Genomic DNA, 18,792 nt, shown 5'->3' with positions numbered 1-18,792 from the left:
ATGCTAGGATGATGCTGAGTGATACTGAGGTAGTACGGAGTGATGCTGAGGTGGTGCTGAGTGATGCTGTGGTTGTGCTAAATGATGCTGTGGTGGTGATTCATGCTGAGGTGGTGGTGCTGCACTGGTGCTCAGGTGGTGCTGAGCTGATGCTAAGGGTGTGCTGAATGATACTGAGTTGGTGCTATGCTGAGTTGCTGCTGGGGTGAGGCTGCACTGGTGCTGAGATGAGGCTGCACTGATGGTGGACCACTGATGCGGAGGTGGTGCTGTGCTGATCCTGAGATAGTTGTTGTACCAATGTTGAGGTGCTGCTGCACTGTTGCTGAGGTGGTGCACCGCAGGTGGTGGTGGTGCACTGATGAGGAGGCAGTCATGTGCTGAGGTGGTGCTGTGCTGATGCTGAGGTGTTGCTGAGTGATGCTGTGGTGGTGCTGAGTCATGCTGAGGTTGTAGCACTGTGCTGGTGCTCAGGTGGTGCTGAGTTGGTGATTTGGTTATGCTGCACTAATGTTGAGGTGGTGCTGTGCTGATGCTGAAGTGGTGCTTCATTGGTGCTGAGTAGCTACTGAGGTGGGACTGCGCTGGTAGTGGTGCTGCGCTGATGCAAGAGGGTGCTGTGCTGGTGTTGACGTAGGGCTATGCTGGGGCTGAGGTTGTGCTGCGCTGGTGCTGCAATGATGGTGGTACACTGATGCTGAAGTGGTGCTGCATTGGTGCTGAATTAATTAAGTATGGGCGAAATTTGCGAATTCGTGATCCGCGCGAAATCGAATTCGCAAGCCGCGAAATCCGCAAATTCGTGCGAATGTACTGATTTTTGTTTTTGCGTGTTCGCGGGGTTTTTTGCGTGTTCGCGGGCCGCTTGCATGGCGAAGTTACCCATGCGGTCGTGTATGGGCACAGCACCCTCTGGTTCACCACTGCCACCCTCTGGTTCATCACTGCCACCCTCTGGTTCACCACTGCCACCCTCTGGTTCACCACTGCCACCCTCTGGTTCACCACTGCCACCCTCTGGTTCACCCCTGCCACCCTCTGGTTCACCACTGCCACTCTCTGGTTCACCCATGCCACCCTCTGGTTCAGCACTGTCACCCTCTGGTTCACCACTGCCACCCTCTGGTTCACGACTGCCACCCTCTGGTTCATCACAGCACCTCTGGTTCACCACTGCCACCATCTGGTTAACCACATACACCCTCTGGTTCACCACTGCCACCCTCTGGTTCACCACTGCCACCCTGTGGTTCACCCCTGCCACCCTCTGGTTCACCACTGCCACCCTCTGGTTCATTACAGCACCCTCTGGTTCACCCCTGCCACCCTCTGGTACAGCACTGTCACCCTCTGGTTCACCACTGCCACCCTCTGGTTCATGACTGCCACCCTCTGGTTCATCACAGCACCTCTGGTTCACCCCTGCTACCCTCTGGTACAGCACTGTCACCCTCTGGTTCACCACTGCCACCCTCTGGTTCACGACTGCCACCCTCTGGTTTATCACAGCACCTCTGGTTCACCACAGCCACCCTCTGGTTAACCACTGTCACCCTCTGGTTCCGCACTGCCACCCTCTGGTTCACCACTGCCACCCTGTGGTTCACCCCTGCCACCCTATGATTCACCACTGCCACCCTCTGGTTCATCACAGCACCCTCTGGTTCACCCCTGCCACCCTTTGGTTCAGCACTGTCACCCTCTGGTTCACCCTTGCCACCCTCTGGTTCATCACTGTCACCTTCTGGTTCACCACTGCCACCCTCTGGTTCACCACTGCCACCCTCTACCGAGACCTTTTGTGACGCAGCGGCAGCACAAAAGATGCGCCATGGTGCTGGGTATTAACAACGTGACGCATCTGAGAGATGCTTCACGTTGTAAAGCCCTGCGCCATCAGGAGGCGTTCCGGTGCAGGGGAGGGCGTTCCTGGGCCGGAATGCCTCCTAAAAGTGGCTGAGTGAAATCTACACGAATTCACTCAGTCACTTTTAGGCCAATGCTGCGTCAAAACCCTGCGCCTGCTTGAAGCAGGCGCAAGGCTTGATGCAGCATTGGGGAGATAGGGCCCCCCAGAGCATTTCTGGAGCTGCTTCACAAGCGCGACGCAGCTCCAGCAATGCTCTGCTTTTACGGCACAGATGCGTGATGCATCTGTGCCGTTTTTGCCTCATGGTGCGCCGCATTTACAATGCGGCGCACCATGGGTGGCGGAGCTGCGGCGCACAATAACTGGCGCATCCCTGGGGATGCGCCAGTTATTGTAAATCTGCCCCTATACATTTAGCCAATGAGGGAGTACTTACTGATTATACAGTAGAAAGTACTCCAGTTGAGTAGAGGTAGTGCACAAAAAGGTGGCATCTTCGTGGACAAACACGCAGGGCGGGATTCATTGTGCCCCCTGTTAGACCCTTTTTTTGTGCCCTTCTGCCCTCTGTTAGACTCGGTTTCCCTTGTTTTTCTGCCCTCTGTTAGACTCGTTTTCCCCTTGTTTTTATGCCCTTCTGCCCTCTGTTAGACTCGTTTTTTGTGCCCTTCTGCCCTGTTATTCCCTTGTTTTTGTGCCTTTCTGCCCTCTGTTAGACTCATTTTTTGTGCCCTTCTGCCCTCTGTTAGACTCTTTTTTGTGCCTTTCTGCCCATTAGACTCGTTTTTTGTGCCCTTCTGCCATCTGTTAGACTGGTTTTTTGTGCCCTTCTGCCCTCTGTTAGACTCGTTTTTCCCTTGTTTTTCTGCCCTTCTGCCCTTTGTTAGACTACTTTTAGTGCCTTTCTGCCCTCTGCATCTCCACATCATCACTCAGCGCTACCCCAGCACCACTCAGCACCACCACATTATCACTCAGCACCACCACATTATCACTCAGCACCACCACAGCACCACTCAGCGCCACCACAGCATCACTCAGCGCCACCACAGCATCACTCAGCACCACCACAGCATCACTCAGCACCACCACAGCATCACTCAGCACCACCCCAGCATCACTCAGCACCACCCCAGCATCACTCAGCACCATCCCAGTATCACTCAGCACCACCACAGCACCACTCAGCATTACCACAGCACCACTCAGCACCACCACAGCACCACTCAGCGCCACCCCAGCATCAATCTGCGCAACCATTCAACAGCAATTGGTTCAAATATGTTCTCTCAATGTTTCAAACTTTATTACAAATGTCACAAAAAGATTTTAATATTTCACTTCTGTTCTTGGATTTTCGTCACAATAAAATACACTGAACATAATCTTCACAAAAGTTATTTACAAAAGTTTAAGCTATTGCCATTATAAATTAAAATCACTTTTATTTAACCCCTTCCATGCTCATGACGAGCTCAGCTCGTCATGCAGTACACTGCTTGTGTGCTCATGACGAACTGAGCTCGTCATGAACAATGGTAAATATGGATCTGCAGCACAGAGCATGAATTGCTGTAGCATTCCTGTGGTTAAGTATTAATTATTTAAAAAAATTAAAAGCCATTGTAATTTGTAATATCAATACAGCTAAGTCATGTAAATACAAAACATGTTGCATTACAAATGCTATAGGTGTCACATTTGCGAAAGTTATTACTATTGGCATTGTAAATGACAAAGCTATTAATTTAGCTATTTTCAAAACCAACACATAAATAAAAAAAATTGTCATTTACAAGACCAATAGCTCAAACTTTCCTAATGCGAGACCTATTGCATTGCAAATGCTTGTTTTTATATCTGTAAGTGCTTCCTGTTGAGGTTTAATTTTCGTGACAGGCGCCTCACTGCCTACTTGTGTAACTATTCTCTGACCCTGCTTCAAGGGTCAGAGCAGGGTCAGAGAATAGTTGCAAGTAGGCAACGAGGCGCCAGGAAGCACTTACAGGCTTACAGCAGCAGGTGCCCAAGTTGAAGTTAATTTCTTTGTAACCATTTTGTAAAAGGTTACAAAAAATTAGCTTCAACTTTTGCACCTGCTGCTGTAACCCTGTAAGTTCTTGGCTGAAAATTCGTCCCCGCTGATTCGTGGGTTTTACCGCGATTTCGCGAGATTCGCAGATCGCGAAATCGCGGAAAATCCGCAAATTCCGCGAGCGGAACACATTTTCAGCCCATGCTTAGAATTAATGCACTGGTGGGGGTGCACTGATGCGGAGGTAGTGCTATGTTAATGCTGAGATGGTGCTGTGCTAATGTTGAGGTGGTGCTTCACTGGTGGAGGTGCACTGATGAGGAGGTGGTGCTATGCTGATGCTGAGATGGTGCTGTGCTAATGTTGAGGTGGTGCACTGGTGGAGATGCACTATTGAGGAGGTGGTGCAGTGCTGATGCTGAGGAGGTGCTGTTCTGAGGCTGAGGTGGTGCTGCTCTGATGCTGCACTGATGCTGAGGCTTGTAATCATGAAATCAAACACAGATCCCTGCAGTGGATGCTTTAGCCCACTGAGCCACCAGACCCAAAATCACCAGAAGATAAAATCACAGACATAGGTTAACCAATACATTCTGACCTCTGGAGACCATCATCCCTCACTGGCAACACAAACTATGGTAAGCTTAGCACGTTCCCACTCTGTACTGTAGATGGCAGCAAACAGCTATTGCTCATTGCTTTTGCTCTTCACCACAATGTCATCCTGAGTGGCAAAATGCTTATGATTACATAATAGCCATCAACAACTGCATTCTAGGCCAGGCCTGCAGCAGCATTAGCCTATCTGCTAGCTTCTGATTTGCATTCAGTCTTAACCCCCAAATGTATCATATTTTATATTGTAAAGTCCGCTGTGCCACACAAACACAAGCTGATATTGCTAATCTCTCCAGAAATGTATGCTTAATTACTCATGCCGCTATGCAGACAATAAACATGTCTCTTGGCCTAACAGTCCTGAGTGGACTGACACTGTCTTGGCACCGCCACAACTGATTTTGATATGATTGCCCGATACCAAGGTTCGTAATGTGTTTGCCAACGAGCTGGTTACAGCAGTTACCATTTAATAAACTTTGTGCTTTCCCTAAAGGAAATTACATAGGATGCTTGGGGGGGTATGTATTCTTTTGTTACTGCAATGCACTAGGCACACTGCTTGCTCTACTGGAAAATAAAGCAACTTTTTTTTTGTGGCACTGTTTTTTTTTTTATTACAATTTGAAGGGCATTTGGTTTGCTTATGGCTGACTTTAATGTATTTCACTCGTCATCTATCAAAGCACAATATTAATCCTTTTCTGTCAATAATTTAAAAGACACCCAATGACTATGTGTTAGGAATAAATACAAGCGTAATCGTTTATGAGTTATTGTTAATTATCATTAATGTACTCAAACGTGAAGCACTGTTAATGTTCAACATTTTTACATTAGAACTGTGTTGGAACAGTTGCAGATAAAGTTTTTGTGCATGCATATTCGCATTTTTACATACATTTACACCTGTGTAGGGCAGTTTTTCACACACATGTAGGTGCAAAACCAAATTTGAAAACAAAAACAAAAACAACATTTACCCCAACTTACCAATGCAAAATGACCTTTGCTCCAAACGATGCAAAAGTGCTATAATGACGAAAGCACAAACAAGTCTCTGGCACAAAAGTGGCATTTTGGTGAGATCTAAAGAAAAAATATTATCTTGGATTCTACTGCTGGACATTTTTTTAATTCCCTAGTATGTGGAAGTGAATTCAAACGAAATTCTCTTCAGTCTAGCACAGATTTAAATGAGAAGCTTAAACGCAGATGGCTATGAACCTCAGGTGCTGGATTTTAAAAATGGAGTCCATAAATGCAGCGGACCCAAGGACACTTTCCGCAACCAATTACATTTCATGTCCCCAGCTGTAAAATAAATATAATGCAATCCACGGGAAAGGGGCAGCTCTGACAAAGAGGCACAATGGAGCGGGGGGGGGGCGAGTAGCCACAGAGCGGGAATCCGTTACCTACAACCCTTGAAGAGGGAAGCAATTGGCTGGCAGCACAAGTGTATCAGAAATAAAGGGGAGAAACCCACGACGAACATGTTGCTTTCCTATGCAAACCTCAGTCCGGTATACAAGAAGTGCAGTGAGCTCCTGCATTGGGTGGGATGGCCCTGTCTGCGGACCTCAGCTCTCGCCCAAGCAGGGCGTGTGACCCCAAGGATGGGGAGCTACATCATTATCCAATGACTGGTGGCCATATTGCTGGTGGACTGTTGAAGCAATGAGGACCTTTTGAAAACAAGATGGTCTTGTTATGATGCATGACGTTAATGATGTCATCGCACATGACATGCAGCCGCCATCTTAAATTGGGGTAATATTCGTTATCAATTGTAATAGTAGAGAATATGTGGTCACAAATCTCTTTGGGGGCCCGAAACAGGTGCCCTTGGAATACAGCCTCGAACATTTGACCTTGATCTTCGAATGCCCAGCAAATGTAACAGGAAAAGAACATGATTTACCGCCCTGTTAACAGAAACGAACCTCGGAGCACTGAAAACATCTAGAGCTCTGGTCAAATGCTCTTAGAGAAAGGGAAAATCAGTCCCTAATCAGATGTTACAGTGGGACACTTGGAAGCCTAAAAGTTCTGGTTCGATGCCCCAGGGGAGTGATCAACTTGGAAAAAGGAGGGACCAAGGGCCCAAATTACCCAGTAGCAAGAAAGGATTTTTACAAGACAACCACCTTGACAAATCAAAAGTAATGGGAGGAGAAAAAGCATCCAAAGTACATACAATAGATCATCCTGACAGCGCAAGCGTTGTCTAGGCTCGACCTAAAAATAAAGGGCTAACTGGACAGTACCCAATGATGTCGGGTTGGAGTCCCATGAACAGCAAACAAGTGCCAGCAGTTGGGCCCACTTATTACATCTGCAATTTACATACAGATCCATAGATCCCGCCCACCCTTACTGTTCCCTACCATTGACTCTTTTACAGAATGCTGGCCTAAAAGTGTGCTATATTTATATGATTTGAACATTTCTGAAAATGACTATAGGATTTTTCAAAATTTGGAGATTCATCAAATGTTTGATTGCCCCATACAGCCAAATTGTATGACACATATTTTGCTTGGTGATATGGAATTTTGTCCACCACTAATGACAATTATGACCATAAATGTATTTTAAGACATTCCAATTGCATATCATGTAATTTACAGTTTGTAAAGTAAAGGATCTTGTTTGGTCTTTATGATACACATTGGGTGATAATAACTGACAGCATTGCATTCTATCCAAATATTCAAGCATTGTTCTTAAATTGGAAAGCATCAGGATACTTGACTGAAATTACAGAACATGCATTTCATAAAGTTCAGAGATAACCAGCTAAGTGACCAATATGTTGTCAACCAGGAAATTATTTGTACTAGCTTGGCAACATCCCACTAAAAGACAGGAGAAGAGGCATTTTGAATAGGTGATTGTTTTGTTGTAATTTGTACGGAGCAGCACATAGATTGTGTTTATGTTAAATAAGTTGTGTACATCTGTTAAACGTTAGGACTGATGTACCATAACCGTTTGAACAAAAACGTCTTCTTCCCAAGAAAAATCTCCCAAAAATGAACATTTGAATCTTTCCCACTCTTTTTTAACACCAATTATCACTTTTTTGTCAGATGAGACGTTGGTAGTGCAGTTTAGTGTAGCTAGGAACACAAAGATAGAAAAAAACTAGGACTGTGTAAAGCTAATTTTGATAGCATTTGAATGCAGACAAGATGCTGTTCAACTCTGAACAGATGTACAAATCCCAATGAATCATCTATGATGTGAATGTGGACATCCTAATCAAAAATGACATCATCATATCTGATAAGCCTAACTTCATTTCACTATTGCTTGCGAAGCAAATAAAACCTGGAACATTGTGCTGATGCTGTCCTACAAATCAAATGAAAGCAAGTTCAGTCACCTTTAATTAATGTTCCCTAGATTTTGGATGCGATGAAAATTTACATTTCAAAGTGGGTTACAAGCTTTGCCATGATGTACTCAAGAAAACCTTGAATTTAAGACACCGCCATCTCTTTGCCAGGCTTATAAGGAATTTGGAAACTATGATTGAGAAACAGTTGTTGAATTGTGAAATCAGATTAAAATAAAACCCGGCAGGTTGCCTGCTAACTATCCACAATTTTACTATCATAACATCTGTTTTCCAATTTCCAAAATGAGCATGCTCAGAAGAGATGTGTAGATACTTCTTAAATTATTATTTCCTCGGTGTAAATATATTTATTGCATTAAATATTACGTTTCTATGACAAACGACAGATGGTGATGGCATATAATATTACATTTCGAATAGAGAGCCTTAGTTTCATTATCATTAATATTGTATAGCTTAACATTAGTTAACAGTAGCCATTACTTTTTATGATGAAATACAGTACTGAAGAAGAAGTAATTACGTAGATTCAAAAAGGAAGACAGGTTCAAAAAAACAAAATTCGATATAAAATTTAAGCATTTTAAGATTGGTCACGTAAATTATTCCTTTTAGAATTATCCACATAGGCTTGGAATTGACAGTAGGCATTACGTAAACCTTTCTTATCTCAGTGATGGGAAAAAACAAGGCAGGGGCATGTATGAAGTTGTGAAGTGACGTTTACGGTTGTGTGTATACAGCTGTCACGGATGTTACCCTGTTGTCACGCCAGCATTCTAGAGAGAATTTAGCTAACTGACTAAGCGCTGTACAAATGTAAATAATGATTTAAAACTGTTGTTTAATTTTGAAGGCTCAATTCTAAACAACCGTCCTCATAATGGACGGCTTTGGCTGAATTATCCATTATTGCTCCCACTGTTTACAATTAAACTATCGATCAACGCGGGCCCGGATTTTCAAGGCGCGCGCTGGCCCCGCCCATCCAGCGTTGTATTAGACGCACATCTTTGACAGACAAGCCCGCGAGCCGCCTCGAGCTAATCCCCAAAGTGGCAACCAGCAGCGCAACGGTGGTGATTATGCGCCATTTCATATTCATCCTGCCTTAAGAGCACGGGGTGGCATAAATTGCAATTTTGACTGTATTTCTGCGCATTGATGCTGGAGGTAGACTGGCTAGCATCTCTGCCGGGACTTAGCCTCTGCTTTTAGGCAGCTTTTGGACACTGCAGAATGCATCTTTTCTGGGAATTCCACAATAAAATGACTGTTATTTATCATTACAAACCTCTTTATCATTTAGTCAATAAAAGGCCCTTCTCTCCCTTTTTTTCACCGCCAGCCAACAGTCAGAAATCTGTATTAGTCTCTCTTGGCCTGGAGGCAGGAGATGTCAAAAGCTAAATCATGATCAGCCCTGGCTCTCTGGCTAAATTGTGTGTGGAGGCCTGAGGCAAAAAGGTGCACATGCTCATTATTTGGAGCAGAATTACTTGTTTTCTGCCTTCTCCTCAATTTTTCCCTTTCTTTCTCCTTTTTTTTTTTTTTTTTACATATTCAGACATGCTACAGCACTAATACGCATCTGAAATATAAGACATAAAGCCTGGTTGAACTAAGCATGCCCATTCTATCTGTTAATAAATAATTTCTATTTTGGGTGAGCTCTAACAAAATAAGATTGACGTTCACCTTTTGAACTTTCCCCAATGCAGAGAGAAAAAAAAAAAAAAAGAAAGCCATTATTTACAAGTTGAGGCCCAGAATATAAAATAATATACTCTGCTCATCAGATTAGGCCACACACACGTCAGGAGGGTAATTGACAGACTATTCCAGCCCTGAATGGGAGGTTGCTGGACCTCATGCAGAAATCATCTACCTGAATAATAATGGGCTTAAATGTATTCAGGCTGTCAGGGAAAATCTATCGCTCTCACATTTTAGGCAGAGCCTTATTGTTAGGTAATTTCAACAGGAAACGCTGGCTGTGATAGTCTATCACATTGGCTGACTAAATGTAGAAGGAAATCCTTCACGAGCTTTAATAATACATTTACAATGTGTCTGGTGGTCGTAGAGAGGTTGGCATGAGCTATAGTATAGAAGAAAACTCAGCACTACTTTAGATCTCTGATGGAGTGTCACCGAAAGAGAGGAGGTATGAGGGTGCGCCTACCTTTCTCATTCAGCTGTTATAAAAACGCTACAATGGCTTCTTTCAAACTTTTAGTATGCATCGATGTATCCGGGATCACTAGAATTATGTGTCAATGTAGGACCGATTTATGAAGAAGATTAACTAAATTATACGGCAATAACAGGCAAATTATGCGATATGTGGCACATTCTGTGGTAGTATGATTTTGCTATTTTGTCGTTTTAACATCCAGCAATATATGTTATAATTTAACACCTAGATCAACAACTAAAAAGTGATAGATTAGCCTATGAAAAGGGTCTGCCATTTTAAGGCACCACATGTAGTCGTTTTTTTGTAACATTTGTGCTAGAAATTCGACTTTTTCTTTGGTGAAATCTGCAAATTACTTATTAGATGGTGCATTATGTGACATGTGCAATAAATCCATAATTCTGTGATAAACATCGCAGCCGCTGACTCTCATAATTCCACTCGGCCTCCTAACAGGTAATGGAATGAAATGTGTGCAATAATACCAGTATATCTATTCATGTATTCATATATTTAGTCACCTATATTTCATTAATTTAGTCATCAGTGCATTTATGTATTACAGGTCACAGCACTTTCTACGCCGTGAGGTCAACGGCACAGTCTTACCTGCATTTCTGCCGTGAGGGCAAAGGCACAGGCTTCCCTGCATTTCTGCCGTGAGGGCAACGGCACAGTCTTACCTGCATTTCCGCCGTGAGGGCAAAGGCACAGTCTTCCCTGTATTCCCGCCGTGAGGGCAACGGCAACAGTCCTCTCTGCATTCCACACCGTGAGGGCAACGGCAGTAGTTCCACCACACGCCGGACGCACCAGCAGCGGGAAGTACATCTCCCAGCTGCCCCGGCGCACCAGTGATGCTCCCGACGCGCCCGGAGGCGCTTTAAAAACTAGGAACGCCTCCCGCCCCGCGAGACGCGCGTGGGCGGTGCCGGGAGAAGGCCGGGACAAGGGCGGGACCGTCTGTGGCCGTCAGGGGCCATAGGAGACCGGGCTGGGCCCCCCCTCTAACATCTGTTCTGAGGAAAGGGACTGTTCTATTTTATTTCACTTGACAAGCAACTATGGGAAAGAAGAGAACTGATGGACAAAAACTCAATTGAGGGGAGGGGCAACCCTGGACTCATATCTAGTGAAAGTGACTAGCTTGCTTACTGAGGAAATCAAAAGAACTGAAAGGCGGCTTTCTATGGACCCAGGACGCACTGTTACTACTATGGTTCATGACATCCCAGAGGGTATTAATTCTCAGCCATTAACTCCAACCCCAGGGCTACCACTGGATTTGATAGATTTGGTTGAGGCACCCTGTACATCTATGAGTTGTCATGACCAGTCCCAAAATGTATCTCCCTCAGGTCGCATTGAAGATGCCCCATTCTGTATCTCTCCGCCGCCTGTGTCGATCAGGAGGAGATGTACTAGAGCGGGCAGTCTGGTTCCCCTTAGTAAGGTGAAACAACAGAAGGTGGTAAGACACCCTAAATCAAAGTCTAAATCGACTAAACAATCACTCCCCACTAACCAGCCTTCTTTAGAGGACATATCCAACTCCCTCTCGGTAACATTTAAAGAGAAACTAGACTCAACTCTGGCTCCAATCATGATCAGATTAACCACCATTGAAGAAAGGGTCATAGCTTTGGAGCAAAATAGTGGTCCGATTCCCCCGTCAAATGTTTCTTCCTTAATATTAGCACAGCACCTCAGGAGAACGCTGGGCAGCTACCTATGTCGATGGGGCGGGATCCACAGATGCTTTTAACTAAGGGTACAACTCATTTTCCCTCTGTTTCTGATGGATTATCCATCCAGGATCTAGCTCCTGAAACTGTTGCCCCAAAACACAATGGCGAGCTTGTAAACGCAGAGAAAGGGGCCCCTCTTGCTACCCGACCAGTTGCCTCCTCAGACATACATAAACCCCTCCAAGAGAAAGCGGCCTTCCAGTTCATACCAGAGGCCCTCCCATTAGTACTTGTCCTGGCTAACGCCCCTCTTCTGGGACCAGGCCAAGTGGAATCAGCAGCCACATTAATCGATAAAGCATTGCATTGGCTGATCAAGAACATGAAGATATCTGAAAGGGGCAGCCAGCAATTAGCTAGGGAAATTATAATGGCCAGAGGGTGTCATGGGTGAGACACCATAAGAAAAGATTTTGGGGGATTGTATAGCCATGAACTTTTCTAGTCCTCAAGTGTTAACTGAAGTGTTGGCAAATTTACTCCCTCCCCAACAAAGGGGCTCTGCAATAATACCATTAACTTTAGAATTTTTCTATGATAGGACTTGGTGTTTAAGGAGTACCAGGAGGTCCAGGTCAAATTGTTCACTTGCATGCCTGCCATATGGGAGGGTGACCCCAACCCTGTTTGATGGAATCGGCCTGAGGAATCGTTTTGGAGCCCTGACCGATATGGAGGAATACGACTGACTACAGGCTGTCACTAGTAACCCATTGAGAAATACATTATCGAGCGCCCGAGCTAATGATTCTCGGGTGCAAGGTAATGTGGGTATCTACCTAGATAACATACCATCTGCCCGTCCCTTGGCTAGCCTTCTGACTAGTAATGGGATCACCCAAGAATCTAATATCCCCTTAGTGGAATGTTTGAATCCCATTACAGATCTAGGAGGTTGTATAAAGAATAGAAACTCGGTAAGCACACCAATCCCAAAACCTACCACTGTAGGGCAAATTCTAGAGAGGGAGAGTGACATTTTAGCAAGTATAGAGAGGCCTTTAAATAATAGTACAACCTTGCAAACTAAAGAAAATTTGTCTCTGCTCTCATGGAATATTGCAGGAATTGGAAACAAACTACTGTCCCCGGAATGGTGTAGATTCATAGACCAGCATGACATTTGCCTTTTTCAGGAGTCTTGGTCAGTGGTCCCCGTCTTCCGTGTAGGATTTCTTAATTTTTACATCCCCGCAACCAAAAAACCAAAAGGCCGTCCTGCAGGTGGTTTGATAATTTGGGTCCGTCAGAGCTTACGTTGCAAAGTTCAGCAAATCGGGTACCCTGAAAAAGATATTTTGACGGTCAGGCTTGAATGGAGCCATGATCGCTGGGTGGCTATTTTTAACGTTTATGCTAGGTGAATAATTGGGGGGCATACCTCTGAGGTAATAGTCGATCTTGACTCCCAGCTAGAGGCTCTTCCAGACCACATGGTCCCGATCGTGGGCAGGGATTTTAACACTACTTATGAACCACTTGGCCAAGAAAACCAGGATCTATCTGCAGACCAGGATTACAGATGGGGAATCCCTAAACTTGAAGTTCCAGCGATAAAAAGATGGTCAGCTGCCGCAATTCAATTAAAAGCTATGTGCCTAGAAAGAGGCCTTAGAGCAGCAAACAGGCGAACCCCTTCAGATCATCAGGGAGCAAACACATTTGATAATGGACGTAACAGCAGCCGCATAGATTACTTGTTGGTGGACATAAGATTATGGCATAGCCTAGTGGACATGGTTATTAAACCCCGACTGGAAAGTGACCATAACAACCTTTGTTCTACATTTCTAACTCTAAAGGGGAATAGAGATGAGCCATCGAGGGGAGGGATGTCCACATTTGACATCGTTGCCTTAAACAATATGCGCCATGTTAAATGGAATACATTTATCGAAAACCCAGTAAAATTGGATGCGCTTAAAGCGGAAGTCGTGAGCGAACTGTCCCAATTAAATACCCAAACCAGTGGCCCGGATTTTCCCCAAATCATGTTAGAGGCACACAACCATCTCTGCTCTAGGCTAAAATCCTTCTTTCTAAAAGAATCACAAACGGATAATAGAGGTACAAACACCCATACGGCTAGGTGGTATAACGAAACCTGTAAACTAGCCCGCCGTAAATTGAGTGTGGAACTAAGGTCTAAGAATGCCGCTAGAGTGAGGGAGGCAAGGGACTCCTATAGATACATCCAGAGGGTTGCAAAAAGAGAGTGGGACCAAAATAGGTGGCGGGATCTGAAACATGCTTGTGAAGTTAAAGATTCCAAGACATTTTGGAATATTGTTAAATGGGACAGGGGTGGACTGGCAGAACCTCCTCAAAATAATGTTGCCCACTCCCAGTGGTTAGAATTTTTTAAGCCCCAGTATGCCTGTAGCCCGATAGAGGAGGATTACCCCTTACCCCCTTCTATCTTTTATCAAAGACAGCTCTTTACTACTAAAGATGTTAGTTTAGCACTAGATTGTGTGTCAAGGGGCAGAGCCCCAGGCATGGATGGTATCCCTGCCAATGTTTTTTTAAGCGATAGACCGACCTGGTGCCAGTATTTTGCTTTGTTAGCTAATTTAGTGGCTAAGGGTGCTCCCATTCCATTCTCGTGGAAGGGAGCAGAAATAATCCCAGTATTTAAAAAGGGAGACAAATCCCTCCCCAGCAACTACAGGCCCATCAGCCCAATAGATTCAGCTCAAAAACTTATGGGTCATTTAGTTCAAAATAAAGTACAGTCGTGGGTAGAGGAATATAATATACTATCCCCATTTCAAGCTGGCTTTCGCTCTTGCACTAGTTCCATTGATCAAGTCTTTTGCTTCATTACAATTTATTGGAGGAATGTGGTCTTGTCTAAAGGGACACTTTACGCTGTATTTGTCGTCTTGAAATCGGCTTTCGATTTGGTCCCACGTTGCAAACTCTGGAGAGTCCTTGCTGAATTGGGGATGGCCCCTGAGTTATTGACCCTCCTCGTCCACTTACATGAGAGCAATTTTGCTAGGATCAGATGGGGGACACAGTGTGAGGTCACCGATTCATTCCCTGTCGAACGTGGTGTTCGGCATGGCTGTGTTTTGGCCCCCACCCTGTTTTCCTTATACATCAATGGAATAGTGGACCATCTTTCCAGATCCCCTACTGATGCCCCTGTTATAGCTGGGGTTTGTGTACCTGTCCTCATGTTCACGGACGACACCTTGATCGTCTCCCGGAACCCTAGTGGCCTGCAGAAGGCTGTCAACGCCTTTGGGGAATTTTGCCATCTGCTTGGGCTTGAGATCAATACCACAAAAATTAAGTTGATGTCCCTGAACCAGCATAAACCCTTCAAAGGTAGAATCCTCCTGAACGACACTCCCCTAGAGCAGGTGGATGCTTTCACCTACCTAGGCATTTTGCTCCAGAGTAACATGGGATGGAAAAGCCACACTGATATGGCCATCTTAAAATTCCACAAGCTTGTAGGTATTTTATCCTCTAAACATAAATCCTCTCTCACAAAACCAATTATTCCAGCCTTGGAGATATATAACATCAAAAAGTGATAAGCTATGCCATCTATGGAGCAGAGTTATGGGGATTTAATAACTTGAGTCACCTTGCAAAAGCTGAGAATAAATTCCTACGTAGTCTAGTTGGTGTTCCCCAAAGCACACCTATGGTTCCACTTTTATTAGATCTAGGCAGAAAAAATGTGGTAGACATAGCCAGGCTATGCCCACTTTTGTATTGGAGGCGAATCTGGACCACCCCTGAAATTACACACTAGGTACGGGGTTTGAAGCATGTGATTTTGGCAGATCGCTTTCGAAAAATCTAGTGGCTAAAAGAACTTAGGTCTCTTTTGCTAAAGCTGGATTTAAGGCTACTATGGGATGAACCAGATACAGCAACCTTCCCTACAAAAAAACAATTGAAAGAAAAATACTGGGAAATGGTCCTGATATCATCCTACCGGTCCGGTATGAATACTAACTTGACAGGCCGTTTTTTAGACCATAGATTTTGGCCATCCTGTGAAGCATACTGGGACATAATTGAGAGCCCCCCCAGATCGAAAATTGTATTTTCAATTCAGGGTTGGTACCTTACCAGTTAAAGCTTTTACTCATAAATGGGCGCCCTCTCTAGATGAAAAATGTCATAATTGTTTAGACATGGTAGAGTTTATAGCCCATTTATTTTTTGTATGCCCCTTATATGTTGCCCCACGTCGCAAATGGTTGAGACCTATTTGTTCTTCCCTGGGCATTTTGAGGCATTTAGAAGCTCTAAGGATACTACGATTAGATTGCTCTCCATATATCGCTATTGCCGTAGCCACATTTTTAAGGTCGGCCTGGATCATTCGTACACGCACTTTATTGCCATTTGCTGCTAGCTAGTTACTATGCCCATTGATATTAATACTGTCTTTATTTGATGGATACATTTTTACTGTATTATATATGAATTTTAACTAGCTTTTCTTATTCGACAATAACCAAATGAAATTTAATACTGTTTTATTCTGTGTATTGTCTATGTACTATTTATTGTGTATTTTGATAGTGGTTTGTATTGTATGTGCTTTTATAACTCACTGTCGAATAAAGCTTTTGAAATTGAAATTGTATTACATCTTTTATCACTTATAAACTTTAGCCTAGCAAGAAGGCATTGTAGCACTTTAAAACATTATGAGGACAAGAACAAAGAAAGTGCGCAGCCTAATCTGATGAGCAGAGTATTTTATTTTATATTTTTGGCCTCAACTTGTAAATGAGTGCTTTGTTATTTTTTCAATCTTGCTCTCTGCTAAAAAAACACACGAAAATAAATGTATTCTTGTGTAAAGTGCTAATGTAAAGATCTCCAATACTTTCAAATCGAGATAGCAGTGTATAAAACTGCAAAAAAAAGAAAGATCAAACCGAGCGAAAGGAAACATGAGCAGAAACAAGAAGTAACACCACCCATCTACTGGAACGCGGTAAGGATGGCAGTTGAATAATCCATGTAGCTGAAAGCTCGTCATGCCTACTGGTTCCATGAACGATCCTGAAGAAGATCACTGCATCCAAGTCGGGTGAGGGCTCAGGAGATTACATGCAAAGTATCTGCTTCCAGGGACATTTTAAGGATTTTGGGGGCCTTAGGCCAAACGTATTTTGAGGGCTCTGTTCGGAACAGCTCTGAATTTGTGATCCAATTTAAACTCTTTCATACCCTCTTTTGCCAGTTTACTTACTGTGCACAGACGCACTTGTCCAAATTCTAAATGTGTTTACATCTAATATTTAGGAATAGTGACGTGTTTTTAATATTGTAAGAAAGCAGCAGTTCACAAATGTTACTGCAAATTATCTCTGTGACACCCTCCCACTTCCCATATGTGAGGTCCTGCTGTGACCAAAAAGAAACTTTTTTTATGGATGTTGCATGAAACATAAACACAACATTTCTCTGCAAAATGTCTATAAGAGACTCTCGCACTCCACCCACATTAACATAAATTAAAGGAAAACAGTATTGAAAACAATCTATATAAGAATTATTAAAGGCCATCTGGGCAAGACTCTCTGCAGAACAGAGCTAGCTGTATCAGGAGGGCCCCTGAAAGGCTGGGGACCTGGGCCAGAACTCACTCTGCCTATGCCTTACAGCATCTCTGGCTGCTCACCTTGGGTCAAAATTAGAAGTTGACACTTCCTTCCTATCTGCACTGAAGGAGGAGTGGTACTGCAGAGAAGGTTGCGGGGCTTAGTGCAACTGCGACTTTTGTGCTCTTGTGTCGGGTCCTAGGCCTAAAAATAGCTGAAGGGTGAGGTTAGGAGACCATGCTGAGAAGAGTGGTTTTACAGATTCCTCCAGGTTCCATTAGTAGGGAGACATGCCCAGGAGTAGGAGAGGTGCAGCCGGAGAGAAAGCTTGCACAATGGCGGTGATACATGCACCCCAAGAATGGCTGGGGGGTGTAGAGTGGAGGCAAGGTGGCGCAGCCAGAGATGTACAGCTTCTCCTGTGCCATTGACGGAGTGGTGGAACATTGAATACCTCAAGAGAGGATAGTTGCCCCCCAAGGACCATCTGGAGCCAAAGTGACTTCATTCACCCAACAAGAAGTGTGCCAGGAAGTGCATTTACAGAGTGGTAGAGAAAGGGGACGGAGCCTCCGGTGACTTGCTGGTCTTTTTTTAATTTAACATTTTTCCATTTATTCGGGGAAGGGGGCCATGTGGCCGCCCTTCCCTGAGCCAATTATGGCCCCAGGGACCCTATCCCACAGGGCCAGGCCTATTTTGAATAGGGTGTGGGGAATTTTCCCCTCTCTACACGTGCACTGCATTCTACAGCACACAAAAAATGAGGAAAACGCCTCCTTTGATTGATTTTGTGCAGGAAAGTGTCCCTTCCTGCACAAAAACAATCATGCCAGCAACACAGGCACACTTGCATCATGGTGCACGGGTGCCTGCGTTAGCGTTTGGCTGCAGTTTGTGCACCAGCGTTTGCAAAAAGGACAGGAATGCACTGTATCTTGTAGGTACGGCACATTCCTGCCTTTTACTTTTGATGTTGGGCATCCCAGCTAGAAGGCTTACAGCGTAGTCCTACGCCAAAATATTGTAAATATGCCCCTCAGTGTATACATTTCTCACTGCTTTCAACAGATGGATGGATGGAGTTTGAATCCTGGCCTTTTCTTACTTAATAGGCATTAACTTGGGCAATGATGGCACTTGTTACTTACAGTATGTGACAACTATTGTATGAAGTGATATCTTTACAAACTAGGGTGCAAGAAAAGAGATACTTAGTGGACCGGGTAAAAATCTCACCCTGCCGTGCTGGTATTTCCCAGCTCTGGAACACAGCCAAACCTCATCTGGTTACTAAGCATCAAGTATATGAGTTACTGATTTTGCGTCCTTGTATAGTCCATCTGTAAACAGAATATTATATTGGTTA

The 18,792-nt window shown here is 44.3% G+C and overlaps 1 long non-coding RNA gene across 1 annotated transcript in view; it reads left to right on the top strand.

Annotated features, from left to right (window-relative positions):
• LOC144829193 (uncharacterized) overlaps positions 1-16,451 on the top strand; it is an 88,808-nt gene extending 72,357 nt beyond the window's left edge. Inside the window, exon 3 of the long non-coding RNA XR_013610606.1 lies at positions 10,656-16,451. This is a non-coding gene — a long non-coding RNA (uncharacterized LOC144829193). The remainder of the gene's footprint in view (positions 1-10,655) is intronic.
• The last annotated feature ends 2,341 nt before the right edge of the window (positions 16,452-18,792 follow it).

The sequence above is a fragment of the Lissotriton helveticus genome, chromosome 4_1 (assembly GCF_964261635.1).
Source record: "Lissotriton helveticus chromosome 4_1, aLisHel1.1, whole genome shotgun sequence".
NCBI lineage: Eukaryota > Metazoa > Chordata > Amphibia > Caudata > Salamandridae > Lissotriton > Lissotriton helveticus.
This window is presented reverse-complemented; position numbering and strand designations above follow the sequence as displayed.